The sequence below is a fragment of the Thermobia domestica genome, chromosome 7 (genome assembly GCF_964235325.1).
Source record: "Thermobia domestica chromosome 7, izTheDome1.hap1.1, whole genome shotgun sequence".
Classification (NCBI taxonomy): Eukaryota; Metazoa; Arthropoda; class Insecta; order Zygentoma; family Lepismatidae; genus Thermobia; species Thermobia domestica.
The window spans coordinates 167801715-167818139 of NC_137460.1; the positions used below are offsets into that span (position 1 = coordinate 167801715).

Genomic DNA, 16425 nt, shown 5'->3' on the forward strand with positions numbered 1-16425 from the left:
AACAGATGAGATTGCTGTTCCATGTATTTTCTTTCTCTGTTACTTCCTAAAAACAGCACTGATGGCTAAAATGAGAACGAAAATTTCCATCACACTATTCTGGAGTCTCAGGATATGTAACTGAGTTGAAACGAGCGATGAATTTCAGACATCACCCAGAAGAAAAACGTCAACCGCCGGTTAGGATCTTTTCCAGATTAGATGTAATACTACTCATTTTTACTGGAATTAAATACAATTTCAACTCAAGTTATTTAAAAAATATGCCAGTACTCTAAACTAAGGACATCCGTTTCGCAGCAAATTCCTTCTTAGTGAGTTCCTTGCTGTCTTCCACAATAATAACATATTCGAAATAATTATAATAATACGTGTAACAATAGGCTGAGTTTTGAATGAACCAAAGAAAGCACGAAAGGTAAGAAAATAATTATTATTATTAAATGATTTTCATATATTACCGTACTTCGGATTAGCACAGAAAATAAACTTCTATAGTTATCAAACAGCAGAAGTTTCCCTGGTTCTTGTTTAAGACGATAACGTCTTTGATAAAACCTTCAAAACACTCTTATATCATTAATACTGATTCATTCCCAATACATAGTTATAATACCATATTATAATTTCCGAAATCTAAAAAATAAATATGGTTTGATAGCAAGGTAACTATGAAATACCAACACTTATCTAATATTTCCATTGAACGTCGAGCTTCAGATGAGAAAAACTAATAAACGAAGAATACGCTTCTGACAAAATTGCATCGAGAGAGATTTCTTTCAACGTAGTTCAGCTGATTTTTCTTAAGCTTAATTATTTAAAAAAATATTTGCTCGCAATTTATAACTAATGTATGTAAATAGCTTTTGAGATGTAACAATTCAAATAGTCCTGAAAAGCCGAGTAATGAAATATCAAATGCAAGAGGGGCAAACCTTTTTGTTGTGCCCTTCTCTCAACAGTACTCTCCTTTCCCCATCTACATATATACCGTGTGATTCCCACTAATCTTTACAGTTTCACTGTAAATTATTATTTTTGCATGAATGTATAAAAACAGTTGTAATCTAGGAAAACGTATGTATCTGAAAAGTGAAAATATTACACACTGAAATATGTACACAGAATTTCTTAAAATGTACAAAGTATTCATCACAGAGTTGCCCATTAGCAAAACTAGTACACCATATTTGCTTTGGGAAATGCCAAGTAACAGCACTTAACATGTCGGTATACACATATGAAATACAGCTTGCTATAATTAGTCACTAAATAGTACAATGATTCTTCTATATACCTTTGTAATCGAAGTCACGTTCTCACTCGCTAGGACTTACAAGTTGAAGACATTTCACATCCACAAAAAGTTTTCTCTAGGTGATACACACTCTCTTTTCTTAATTTTACTTCTACTTCACATTAATCTTCAAATGATGCTGCATAAACGGCACTGCGCTTTTATTCATTTATTTAATTAGAGTTTTGATTTCATTCTATATGATAATTATAAACGTAACAAGCTGCTGTGATCCTACCGTTTACAACGATAATGTATATTTCTTATGTACTTTTAAGTATCATTTTTATTTACGGGTAAAAGGAGCTATTTAAAAGGCACAAGCTATCAAGAAGAAGAAGAAGAAATTATATAAAGAAATAATTTAAATATTTTGTATTATATTGAGATTTTGCTTGTTGTCGTTGCTATGACGATTTGTTGATCTGTTTAATGCCGTTGCTATGGTAACTAGAAGAATATAGAGGTAACGAAGAACCATCTTGTGTAATCTGAATGTACAATATTTTAAGGTGCCGAACAAGAAATAAGTTGAAGGATAATAGTATATATTTGAAGTGCATTACTGTGTTGAGTTATTCCAAATAATCTTGTGTATTGCATAAACATTTAGCATCAGGGCATATGTAACGTAGCTCACGACAGAATTAACGTTACATGTTCACTTTAACACAATAATTCCACAGGTCCAAAACCAGAATTGACCTTCTTGTGAATTCTCTACAAAGTTCCTTCATATCCAGTGAGTCAACTCTTCGTGTATTCATTAAGAATTGCAAAATGGTTCAAAGGGGACCTCTTTCATCAGCATCTCCTGAAGACCTGGTGATGGATGTCCTCATGACAATTCTGGCCTATTTCCGGCTTAAAATTCCCCGGTGTTGTGGGTCGTGTTCATCGTAACCACAGGATATAGGAGTCTAGGGCCCCTAAAATTTGTTGTCCCCCAAGATTACAATGTTCCATTGTAGGCTACACAATAGAAAAATACAATTTAAATATTTAAAACAGTTTTATTTTAAATTCATTTTAATCTCTTTAAGAAAATATGAGATAAAGAAATGTACAAAACAGCAAGAACCGAGCGATAGGGAGAATATTCATCATCATCATCGTCATCGTCGTCGTCGTCATCGTCATCACCGTCGTCGTCTTCTAAACATATTTTCCAGTTGGCCGGGATTGGCTTTTTGGATTGCTGTTCTCCATCTGTATTTATCTTGTGTCACATCCACTACACAATATCGTTCTTCACACAATTTCCAAATTTCTTCTTTTGGCGGCCTCGCACTCATTTCCCTTTCATTTTCACTGCACTTGGTGAGCTACATATTCCAAAGGTCTTCTTACGTGTTTAAAACATCGAAATCTACTTTCTTGTAGTTTTTCTACTAGTCTCACCTTTGGTGTTCTTCGGATCATTTCATTCTTAACTCTGTGCTTTGCTCTCTCTTCTTCGTCGCCCAACATTCTGTTCCATATATGATTTTAGGTCTCACTACCGTTTTGTAAACTTTCCCTTTAATGCGTACTGGTACCCTCATGTCACACAATACTGCTGCAGCTTTATTTATTTGTTTTATCCGCTGCTAATTCTGCTTTTTACGTCTTCTATCCTTGTATTTACCTGTAATATTGATCCTAAGTACTTGAGTTTCTTCGCCATTACAATCTTATCTTCGTACTACAGACTTCTTTTATTTTCGACTACATTTTGCTGAATGAGCAATGTAAATATTCTGTTTTGGCTTTACTAATTCTAAGCCCTTTGTTCTTCAATGTATTTTACCAGGTATCTAACTTCTTTTGCAGTGCTCCCTTGGTCTCACTCATGAGCATGAAGTCGTCTGCAAATTGCTAAGGTGCTAATTCTTAGTCTTTGTAGGTTCGTCCATCACAACTGCAAAAAGGAATGGGGTAGAACTAGATTCCTGATGAAGTTCCGTTTTAACTGTGAACTCTTCTGTTATACCACACGCACTTCTCACTCTTGTCCCATACTCATCATACATATCTTGAATTATAGATGTGTGTGTTCGAAACACACTTTTGATTCAGTGCCCACCAAATAAGAACTCGAGACACTGCCATACGCTTTCTCTAGGTCGATGAAAACCATATGGGGTCCTTTCGTATTCTCTCTATTTTTTGATGGCATCCTAAGTGCAAATATTGCAACCGTTGTTGACTGTCCTGACAAATTCGTTTTCTGTTAATTTAGTCTCTTCCCTCAATCTTGCTTTTTTCACTCTCTTTCAGAGCTTCATTGAATGGCTCCTAAGTTTTCCCCCTGTAGCTGTCAATTCTTGCACATCATCTCTGTTTTAAAAACATTTCTCCATATTTGTGTATATTATCTGTTTCCAATATCCTATTTAAAAGTTTAGGTAAAGGAATCCAGTAATTTGCTCAACTTGTCCATGCTTCGATTAGGACATTGGCCGGTCCTAGGGTTTCATTACTTTTCATCTTTTCCAAGATCAAACAAGTGCCTAATTCATGGATAGATTCTCGCAATTTCCTACGGGTTTTCTTCATTAAGAAGTTTCTGATATTCGTATCACCGCTTCTTTATCTTCTTCTCACTTGTTTGAACCTCGTTATTCTTGATCAGGGTGTCTACTAAAATTCCAAAGTGAAATTTCGTGACCTTTTCTTTTCCAAACCAAAAAAATTCATTAACACTCTTAAGAGCGATTTGGGTGCGAATTGGGCTAAATTTTCATACATGCGATAGAAGCATGCTTCGCTTGTGATTTGGTACCGTCTAAAGCAGACCATAGACATTTTTGGTGGTAAATTTTGACGTTTTATAGAACAAAATTTTCCAGTCTATACTATATTTGTACAGATAAAAAAAAAAAAAAAAAAATCGTGACCCACAAGCTAAATTTCATGACTTTCGTGACTTTTGTGACCGGTAGACACCCTGTTGATGCAGCGCACATGCGAAGGATCTTTCTTTTCGCTTTCTCTTACCTTCGAAATCTTGCTGATTCGACCGTAAGGAGAATCCTCCTAGGGAATGAAGAATGTAATAATTGCACTTCGCTGCTGCAAACAGTACTCAGTCGATCAAGCTGAAATTTAGTATAGGAGGAGACTAAGAAGGTCTGAACGGACGCTACTGAATATAGCTTAAGCTAATGGTTGGTAAATTGCAACGTTATATTTATGTGTGTTTATTTTGCAACGTAACGCCTGCAGAATTTTCCCAAACCTTGTACACACATGATGCACAATCTGGAAATAAATACTGTGGGGTTAAGACAGCCTAGCACCCCTAGGGGGTGGTAAGGAAGTGACACATAAATAACGGAAAACAACTTATATTAGTATCGAATCCATAGTTTTGGGGTTCGCGAGATGAATAGTAACAATCTCGATGCCATACTGTGGGGCCGACACCCCTAGGGTGAGAGAAGGGTGATATGGAATAATACTCGAAGATGACCAATGTCACTGTCGAATCTAAATTTTTCAGGTCGCTGAGATGAATAGTGACATTCTCAATGCCATTTAAGCCCAAGTTCAGCCCCATCGGCTAGAGGGTCAGAAAGAGTGATAATGAATGTCTAAAATGACCGGCATTAGTATCGAATCCATCGTTTTCGGGATATCGAATCCATGACATAAGCTCAAATATGAACGTGCATGTCACCTGGCCTAGAGAACTGACAAAGGCAATCCTGGAGGCTCGTCGTCTTTAGTTAGACTGCATGGAGAATGTTCCACGGGAATGACAAATGTAAGAACTGCACTTCGTTGTAGCAAAAAGTACTCAGCCGATCAAGCTGAAACTTAGTACACAGATGAGGAGTAAGAAGTGCCAAGTGTGAATGGTCGCTACTCAATACAATTTAAAGGGAACGCGGGACTAATCCGAAACGGGACAAGTCCTAAAAGGCAAAATACATAAATTGCATTGAACCTCACATGTTCTACTACTAAACGGCACAAATCCTAAAGTACAGTAGACCTAAAGTGCAGTACAATTTTGGACTTGTGTCCCTATTCTGGCAATTTATGCCGAATAGGACTCATGAACATTGTCCTAATAAATGGCAAGAAAACTACAACATATATATAGGTAACGCCACCTACATTTGTGACCTTATTTCTTACTGAGTTGAACAGTATATATTAGTATGGTTCACGACTATATTAACCTATATACGACAAAACATGTATATTTGAAAAAAAAAAAAAAACTTCAATAATTGATATCAATATCCGTAGAAAGCGTAATAAGTCCTATTAATTGAGATGAGTAGAAGCAATCGGAAGAATGATAACTGAACTATCTTAATTAACAACCTCTTGCTAATTTTCTGAACTACACTGAGCTTCGGATCACTCTACCGATCCTCCAAATAACTAGAATGATGAGAAAAGATGGTAAAACTTTCTCTAGACAACATACACTGATCACTTAGACACTGTCGAAAATTGTCATCGATCTCGGTGACAAAGCCTCTCAAAATACGTTCCTTTGTATCGAGTGCGAAGGCTTGAACGCATCTTACTCTACCAATGTTTCCTCACGAACGGATCTTATTCAGGTACTCAAACTGTTGAAACGTCGGAAGGGATTCTGCAACACATTCACAAATACTGTTGGTGGCTTGAATATCCTATCTCCAAACTGGAGATGGGAGACACGGTGGCTTAGTGGTTGAGCGCTTACCTCTGGTGCGTGGGGTCCCTGGTTCGATTCCCGGCCAAGTAAGTTTGTAGTGGACAACACCACGTCTATAGGTTTCCTCGGGATACTCCCGTTTCCTCCCATTACAAAGTGAATCTTCAGATTTTGAGCATAATAACAGTAAGCACCAGGCCCGTATCCAAAGGGGGTCTGGGGGACCGCCCCCCTAAAGTTTTACTGGCCTCCTAAAATTTTCACGGTAGGCTTGCAAATGAACTATAATATGGTTGGATCGGGCCCCCCTAACTTCTACCGGAACACCCCTACATTTCTGAGCTGGCTACCGGCCTGGCAAGCACAACAACAATTTTACGTCAACTGACTGAGGAGAGAGTATTTGTAATTCGGATTCTCCAATTAAATCTCCATCTCGAGAAACTTCCTCCATAACAACAATTACAAACTAACTTGATCGTGAGTTCAAGTTCATGAATGAAGACATTAGGCAGTGATGAAGACTGGATTCTACAACAAACCTCGAACAACTCGAAATTCTTCCTGGGCATATCGGCGTCGTGATTTCTTTCCATTTATACTAATTGATGAGTACTGGCACATTCAATGACACTTCAGTTGTTGACTAATGTTAACACGTTACAAGCAACAGCCTCACTCACCCTTCATCCTTTACATTTGTGTGCAGGATTACTCAGTTAATCCTAACTGTGACGTTTTTGTTATGTCGTCCTCTAAAATAATATATCAAACCCTGTCTGTTTTCAAAAATGCGATCACGATTGAAGATATCCCTGAACTTCGTGCTTTGTTAGCTTACGAAGTAATGTCTATAAATAATTTTTCAGTATCTCACTTTACGGGATTGAATAACGTTCTTTTTATCACGCAGATGCTCATGCATATACATTACAAACTTTAATTTCCTTGCGTAAATTTTCTGAAGTTCTTCTAGTTTTATCATGTTTCGTATCCCACTTCCCTGGCATTATGCTCACAAACGATGTAATTAATGAGCGCGATATGAGCGTACTAGCAAGGACCTGATTCATGAAAATGCGATCGAATCTCAGCTGACGGAACACGTCCCAGTGACGTATTCGTCGATCGTGGTACATCAATTTTTCTCTCTCTTTCGTACAAAAAGTGGGATTGCTTTCCAGAGACTAAGTCCAAAAAATTACCCTAGATACGTATAAATTCCTTTTAAGTCTGACTCTATTGACGGAGTATAAATTCCTTTTAAGTCTGACTCCCGTGCCTGCAGTTTTGCTACTGTCAGGGGTGGAAATTGAACGATAATACTGCAGTATGTATATGATAATTTCGTTATAGACAAACTAAGCAGCCACTAATTTTAAGTTGCAAATGTACTGTGTTATTTATATTTTTAATCTAGAACGATTATATAAGTTATGGAAGTAGGGAAAATATCCTAACTACAAACAGACTACAATGATTAACTTTTTGCTTCATGCGACTTGCTAATTGTTTTACTGCCAATTCGAGTGTCCGCAAACATATCTTTGTCTAGTTATCTTCCTTGGAGCCAAAAGTAAGGAGTAATTCTCTTTTTTGGTATTACATGTCATTCATCCCACCTGTCTTTTGCATGGGTGGTTGAGAGAGAACTACAGCATATTTCATGAAACTAAGTAAAATCACATTTACTTCCAATGTCGGTATTACAATCTATCTGAAAATAAACCAAACCTGAATCAATATTAATCCAATGTTCTCAGGATTGCTGCCAGAAAGAATGTTGCTATGCTGAGCTTTCGTTACCATACAGCGGTAACATCTTCAGAGCTATGGGTTGGCGTGTGCTGGTCGTACAATTTATATTGAAGTCTTAGGGAATTGTTGTGTTTCTATTGGTTGTTGTTATTGGCCAATAGCGTGCTCTAATGTTGCCGGTGGAAACTGTTCTCTGATTGGCTAATGGTTTTTCGTACTAGAAGCTGAAGCCAGATGTCAGGTAGATGATAAACTTCGTCTCTGTTGATGGAGGGCTTGTATCTACGAATGAATAGAGTTTCATGTATTTTCCTGTCCCAGAACTACTTGCTTTTCTTTAGAACTTCAATTCGGTTCCACATCGCCGTATGATTGTATTGTATGCAGTGTTCGGCTATTGCAGATTTTTCAGGTTGTTTCAGTCTGGTGTGTCGCTGGTGTTCTTTCATTCTGTCTTCAATATTCCTTCGCGTTTCGCCTAAGGTATTTTATAGATATATACACGACACATTCGTCATATGGCCCATAGCAGACAAACTCGACGAATTCTTACAACATCTGAATTCTATACACCGCAACATTCAGTTCACAATGGAAGCAGAAACAGAAGCAAGACTCCCGTGCCTGGACGTACTCGTATACAAGAAACCAGTTGGAAGTCTAGGCCACTCAATCTACAGGAAACCCACGTACACTGATCTCTACCTCAATGGCACCAGTTTTCATCATCCTGCACAGAAGGCGGAGGTGTTAAATACTCTAATACACAGAGCACACCAAATAGCAGAAGCAGATAATGTAAGCATAGAACTCTCTCACCTGGAAGCCGTACTTAAATTCAACGGATATTCGTAGAAACCGATCGAGACAGCCATGAGAAAATACAGTAACAGAAATCGCACCATAAAAGAGGACAATACGGCTAGCGATGTGAGGTGGAAAATTTTCCATTTCGGAAAATTTTCCGCTATATTTTTCCGGAAAATGTTCCGTTCTAAAAAAAATCAGTAATTAAGTAACAATTCCTTAGCAATCATAAAATTGGTTGAATTCATGTATAGAAGTGTTACAAAGTGAAAGATCGTTTACAGAATCTGAAAATTTTCATGGCTCAGACAATTTTCGGTACTATGTAGGAACAAGTTAAATAACTTTTCATGAATCGAAATATTTTCTGTCTTCTATGGAAAAATTGAAGAACTTTTTATGATTCGGAAAATTTTCATAATTTTGAAGCAAAAAGTAAAACAACTTTTTGTGAATCGGAGTTTTATTGCTCTGTAGAAACAAGTGAAAGGAATTTTCATAGATCGGAAAATGTTTATCGCGATGTAGAAACAAGTGGAAAAAACTTTTCATAATCCGGACAATTTGGATGTTATGTATAGTGATATTAGGAGGAAAATTTTCCAATATATTTAACTGCACATAGAGCTACAAAATTGAATTTCTGTAGAGGAAAGATAGACAGCAACAAATTATAATTTTCCAATTAGCTTTCGGGAACCGGAAAATTTTCTAATATTTCAAGTTGTGAAGTAAAATTTTACACAATGTTTCTCTCTCTCTCTCTCTTTCTCTGCGAGCTCCGTTGCTAAGTGGTTATCATATCCGCCTTTGGCATGGAAGACCTGGCTTCGATTCCCAGCGGGAGCTAATGTAGTTCGGATTTCACGTTAATCAGTTGATCCCGTCTTATATAGTCTCGCTGCCGAAAGGGACGTTAAACTCAAAATCAACTCAATTAAACTCTGAGCCATGAAAATTTTCAGATTCTTTAAACGATCTTTCACTTTTTAACATTTCTATAAATGATTCCAATCAATTTTGTGAATACCGAGGAACTGTTACTTGATCACTGATATTTGTTGACGGAAAATTTTCCGGAAAAATATAGAATAAAATTTTGTACCTCACATCACGGCAGGAGTAAGTGGAGTATGTTTTTATGAATCGGGGAAAATTTTCCGTTTCAAAATTTTCCGGAAAATTTTCATCAGTGTACAGGACAGATAATTTTTCGATTCACGAAAAATTGTTGCACTTGTTCCTACATAGTACTGAAAATTGTCTAAGCCATGAAAATTTTCAGATTCTTTAAACGATCTTTCACTTTTTAACATTTCTATACATGAATTCAATCAATTTTATGAATACTGAGCAATTGTTCTTTGCTTACTGATATTTGTTAAGAACGGAAAATTTTCCGGAAAAATATAGAAGAAAATTTTTCACCTCACATCGCGGGTAAACAACGATGTAGGAATAAGTGGAATATGTTTTTATGAATCGGAAAATTTTCATCACAGAATACGGAAGACAAGGAAAATGTTGCAGTTATTCCATACATGGGAAAAACCTCCAATCAACTAACAAGACTACTGAAGAAATTCAACATCAAGACTACATTGCGCCCCACCGGAGATCGAGAGTTTACTACCAACGCCAAAAGACCCATTGGGATTAACGACACCATGCATCTGTAGAATAACATGTGAATGTAACGCCACTTACATAGGCGAAACGGGAAGGAATATTGAAGACAGAATGAAAGAACACCAGCGACACACCAGACTGAAACAACCTGAAAAATCTGCAATAGCCGAACACTGCATACAATACAATCATACGGCAATGTGGAACCAAATTGAAGTTCTAAAGAAAAGCAAGCAGTTCTGGGACAGGAAAATACATGAAGCTCTATTCAGTTTACACACAAGCCCTCCATCAACAGAGACGAAGGTTATCATCTACCTGACATCTGGCTTCAGCTTCTCAGTACGAAAAACCATTAGCCAATCAGAGAACATTTTCCACCAGCAACATTAGAGCACGCTATTGGCCAATGACAACAACCAATAGAAACACAACAATTCCCTAAGATTACAATATAAATTGTACGACCAGCACACTCCAACCCATAGCTCTGAAGATGTTACCGCTATATGGTAACGAAAGCTCAGCACAGCAAGATTCTCTCTGGCAGCAATCCCGAGAACATTGGATTAATAGTAGATGCCAGCAAAACTTTAAGATCATCCTGAATCAATATTGTTGCGCATAAGACGAGTTACTTTTCTTCCCTGTTTTAAGCTGGGCTCTTAAAACGATACTTTTGTCAGGAAAACAGATGAAGACTAGTATTTTATTTTCTATAAAGTTCTTAGCAAATAATTCTAATATTCAAATTTAGCCTCCATGCACATACGTCGGACGCAAAACTTAAAAAAAATGTTCTATCTTTCAATTAGACCCCCAAATAAAAACAATTTTAAGCTAAATTTTATGGCAATTCTACCTTTTGCCTCGAAGAAAAATTTGAATATTTAAAATGATGCACTGTAGATAATGAATCATAGGAACTGTAGATACGCGTCAGCTGTTAGTCTTTCTGGCAGAATAAAGGTTGAGTTTTGAGTTTAACGTCCCGTTCAGCAGCGAGGCTCTATGAGACGCGGATCTACTGATTAACGTGGAATCCGAACCACATGCGCTCCCACCGGGAATCGAACCCGTGTCTCCCATCTGGAGAATAAAGGGTCCGATTAAATGTTCACTGTAATGTATGATATTTCATCTTTACATTATTATTCTTACCTAGGCAATTCAGTTTATCACATTTTGTTTTTCCTTTAGTATTTTTTTCGGTAAATATATATCGATTGATTTATGAACTTTTACTATTTGGTGTACTTATATTATGTCTGTATCTACGTAATCTAATATAGTATTGCCCTCCTGTGGGAATTTTCATGGTTTCTGGTCCTCGTCATCTTTGACTAGGTTAGAAGTCATGAAATCTACTTGTTGAACGGGAGCAATGTTTCATCATAGTCAGCATTAAGCAAAAATTGGTGGTTTATTTGTGCTACTATCTTACGTGGATACAATAATTCATTATTCTATATGGAAGGGCTCTTGACTGAAAATATTTCAGTGATACTCTCGACTGAAAATATTTCAGTGATATTAACAAGAGCCTTTGCATTTGTAACTTTGTGCCGGTATTAGACGTATTAGTTCGACCACGTGTCCTACATGATCCAATAGGAAACATAAGTACAGAACTCTTTTAATTTACTATATTATTTAACTAATTGCTTTAACTTGCCTTTTTGTATCACTAAATTTATACATCCCCCCTTTTTTTATTAAACTTGCAATACTTGTACATGAATTTTTCTCTGTTGCATCACGAACCATTTTGGGTTCTAACCTTTCTAATGTAGATCGAAGTACAACGAAATGTTAATAATATAATCTGTTAAGGATATATAATAATAGTAATAACTGAGGAATGTTATCTTCTCTCGAGAAAACTTTGCAATATTTACGGTTGCAGTTGGATTGTTATGTTTTGTATCGTTAATTTTGTTGATACGCTTATTATTAAAACAAATTCTCACAGTAATTCTTGAAATTCCTCTTTACATGAAAATGGTATTAAAACCTCAAATCATCTAATTTCGAATAATAAAAAATTAAGAGGTGCAAGTTTTTTATTAGGCAGATTAGATTCATTATAACTGGTGTGGGGAAAACCTATATTAATATTGTAATGAAATTTTAAGAACTGAGTTTTAAGGAAATTATCATATTGTATAAAACATATTAAGAAGTTTTATTCCAAAGTTAAAGTTAATTAAATAATCAATATTATTTCTGTCTTGCTTTTAGGAATAGCAATTGTATAATATATATATATATATATATATATATATATATATATATATATATATATATATATATATATATATATATATATATATATATATATACGAAAACACTTCGTTAATTAGGTAACGGAGATCTAGATAAAACAAAAAAGAATTTTAGACAGTCTTAATTTGTCGTTAGCTAATGAGGTTCTCAGGCAATCACGTAGCGTTAAAAGTTGTTATGAGTAAAAGAAAAGAAAAACAAAGCTATTATAGAGAACATTGGCATAAGAATGATGTAAATCATATATAAAAAGATGCGGGAGAGACCAGGCATCAGTAAGAATTCAATCAGATTCCTAACTCAAATTCAGCGACAGAGCCTGACTCGGACATGGATAAACAACCTAAAACTAGACAACCGCTATTCATTTTACTGTAAGTTGTATTTTTCATCTTTGTATATTAAATAATATCACCTTAGAATTCCAAGTTTCACGTATTGGTTTCCAGCGTAATGGTAGAAAGTTGTTTCCTTTTATATCTTTTGTCTTTAATTTTATGTAAATAAAGCTTTGTACTTTGTATATAATAAAAAGAGAGCGTTAGTCTTTTGATTTAACTTTACCTTACATATAATTCAATATATGACAGGCAGAGATACTTTTCTTTTCTATCGAGTACTTCGCTCCAGTGAATAATTCAAAATTCTAAATCCTAACTATAATACTATATAAGCATGGCTCCCAAACGAAAGAATACAGCTTGGACTCGATATCAAGTGAAACTATTTTGTATACATCAATTCTTTATACCACATTTCATTTTTTCCTCTTCCTTTTTCGATTTTTTTTCTTTCTCAATGTGATAGTTTTTTCAGTGCATTTGTATTTTTTTCTTTTTTTCACTGATAGATTTTTATAGTAATGCCAACAGTACACACACACATATTATATATCTTTTTCCTCTCATGAAACATTTAAAATTTTCAGGAGTTGTCCCATGTTTATTAGAATTCTTTTTTATTTGATATAAGGAACCACCTCTCGGAGTTCTGTGGTGGTGTTTTTCCGCAGACTGTATAATACCAAGAAACACCAACATTTGGCTGATGACAAGAGCAGTTTTGTTGTGAAAGTACATGATTGTGTATGTATAAATGCAATGCCTAGGAATTCTTCGATAAGTTCTACATTTGTTGCCAATAAATTAATAAAATTCCAACTGTAATCGATTTATCAACTTGGATGAAAATACAAACAAGAACATGAAGAGAAGTATGAACAGACAGACAAAAAAAAAAAAAAAAAAAACTTACCAGAAATATTATAGTTCAGATGAAGAGTCTGCTTGAATGAGATGACAGTTCTTCAGTTTCTTTCCTACGTGGAGCATCTAGTGATGAATGATGGCCACTTCTTATCCATTCAACTGCGAATTTTTCGGCGTCAAAGTCCTTCAAACATGGTCCGTTTACACTTACAAACATTGCAGAAGACAAGGTTCTAGTTCCATTCTATTAAGTAGTTTAGTAAGTGTATTGCTCATAACACTAAATCCACGCTCGCACTTGGCGATGAAACCGGAATTACTTTCAATCTTTGGATGGCCTATGTGTTCTTCATTTTTTATCTCCTTCTACTGACAATTTTTTTTAAAGAACAGTACATACGAGAGAGCTATTATCATCGTCTGATTGGAATTTGACATATTTGCAAAGTGTTTCAATTTTATCATCTCCGAACAATATTAATTTATTTTTCACTTTTGGCCAGTATGCTTGATTCAATACTTCAAAATCTTTTAGAAATGCGCCTGCATTTGAAAATCTTGACTTTATGTTATCTACTAGACTCTGCAGAAATTGACGTCTGAAAACACTAAACAATTCCTTATCTTTTGTGGCAGCTTCGTCAATTTCTTGTTCCTGAAATGTTCCTTTCATTGAGTACTCATTTTCAACTGCTCGGAGATGAATGCCTGGCTCTTCTCTCATTGCTGATAAAGTATTAATGCAAACGCTAATGTCAGAAGATGTGCCGATTGCATGAGACTCTCTCGACTGCAAAAATATGGAAAGTTGCTTAATAGTTTCCAGAGTATCTCTGAGTAAACCTAATTCCATCACAAAATTCCACGATTTCATTTTTTCGTAGTAACCTCGATATTTTGCTCCGTTCCTGGATTCCAAGGTTTCGTCTTTCTTTTGCTTACAGAAATATTCAACTAGGAATCGGTGACTCGACATGACAGCTTTTACTGTAGCACAAGATGACTCTACCCAGCGAATATAAAAAATTTTTCCAATTTTTCTAAATTGAAGTTCAAGTGATGTAGCTATCTTTGACATAATACTTTGATTCTTAGGGCTTTGAGAGAAGTGAGCATACAAAGATTTCATGAAAGATTTAAAAGGCAATAAGGTCGGCAGTGCATTGATCACATCGTGAACTGTAAGTTTCAGTTTATGGTTTAGGAAGTGTATGACAACCATGTTAGGAGTGTACTTATTTTTTTATATATGTTGCTGTAAATTCCCTGTTTCTCTGAAAATTCCCTGTAAATTGGCTGCTCCGTCTGAAGCAAAACCTATTAACTGTTCTTTCAGTACGTTTTCAGTAAATCCACATGTTTCAAAAAGCAATTAACAATACTATTAGCAACTGCTTCTCCACTTAGAGCTTGTAGTTCTATAATATCGAAAAAATAATTAGAAGGCATACTGTCATAATTACATCTAATGTAAAGAACCAAGCATGATTTATTAGATATTGACGTACTTTCATCCACTAATACACAAAACATACAACCTGAATCAGTGATGTGTCTTGTTCGAGTACCAGACATTATTTTCGCAATAAATTTTATCATGTTGGCGCAAGTATGGTCCATATGCAGCATGGTTCCCATGTCACACCCATTTAAGGACTGGAAATTACAAAGGTGTTTATGAAGAGTAAAAGGCTACATGTTCTTACAAATTAAGTACGGTTCGCATACTACAAGCCGTTATCTTTATTTTTGCTTCCCACTTTCTAAAGTCTACAGATACAGATTTTTTTAGTTTTTCTTTACGTCTTTCTCCAATGATTGATTCACACTTTACATGAAATCTGCTTTTACCATGATTACTAATCTTATTATTTAATTTTTTACTGCTTTTGGCACGTAGACCCCTCATAAAAGCAGTTTCAACATGCATCTTACTGTCTTTCAATACGCCATGACCTTGCACTTCAGAACAAAATAAACATATTACGTCCTGTTATTCATTGCAAGAAAGCCACGGTCTGTTCAGTTTCCATTTTTCAAACCGTACTTCATCAACACAACCCCCAACCAGATTATTGGAATTAACGTCACTTTTAACCAATTCTTGTCCGGTAGAAGTAGAACTGCAAGGAAATTCACTACTGCATATGCTGTTTCTCTGTGGTACTTGTACTTGCGTCAAACTGAAATCTGGCGGGGAAGAGCTTTCCTTCACTTCTTCAACAATCTGCTTTTTCACTTTTTTTGAAACGTAATCTTCTAATGTCAGTTGTTTTTGTCTTTTCATTTTGATCACGTTCGCATTCACTTTGTAGAATAAATCACAAGCACAAAACCAAGAGCTCACCGTCACCTTCAATTAGTGATGAACATTATCGAGTTCGAGTTAATTATCGAACTACCATTCATTCGATAATTGTTGTTCTGTACTATCGAATGAATGAATTTTCCCTCTACGCTTATCAAAATTGATCATATTTTAGTGTTTTTCTTACTGAATAATTACAATAATATAAGTAATCCAAATAATAAGTGAGCTTCCAAAGTAAAACTGAAGTAACAAAAGTAACGGTATAAAACTGGAAAAGTAAAACTGAAGTAACAGTATAAATGAGTCATATTTCAAAGTAATATAAATGAGAACGTTTTAGCACAGACAACTTTCGATTTCAAAAGTCGTAGGTACAACAATTGATAGTACAATCATTGCTAAAAGTATTTAGTTCTCGGGAGTTATAAAAGAACACTGCTAGTAAATGGTTAGGCTTACTACAAAAAATATTCCTTTAAATATATAT

At 35.5% G+C, this 16425-nt stretch overlaps 1 protein-coding gene across 5 annotated transcripts in view; it reads right to left on the reverse strand.

The window, feature by feature from the left end:
• The window catches only part of LOC145690563 (beta-1,4-glucuronyltransferase 1), a 148712-nt gene that overhangs the window by 87780 nt on the left and 44507 nt on the right, over nucleotides 1-16425 (reverse strand). The window lies entirely within an intron of this gene.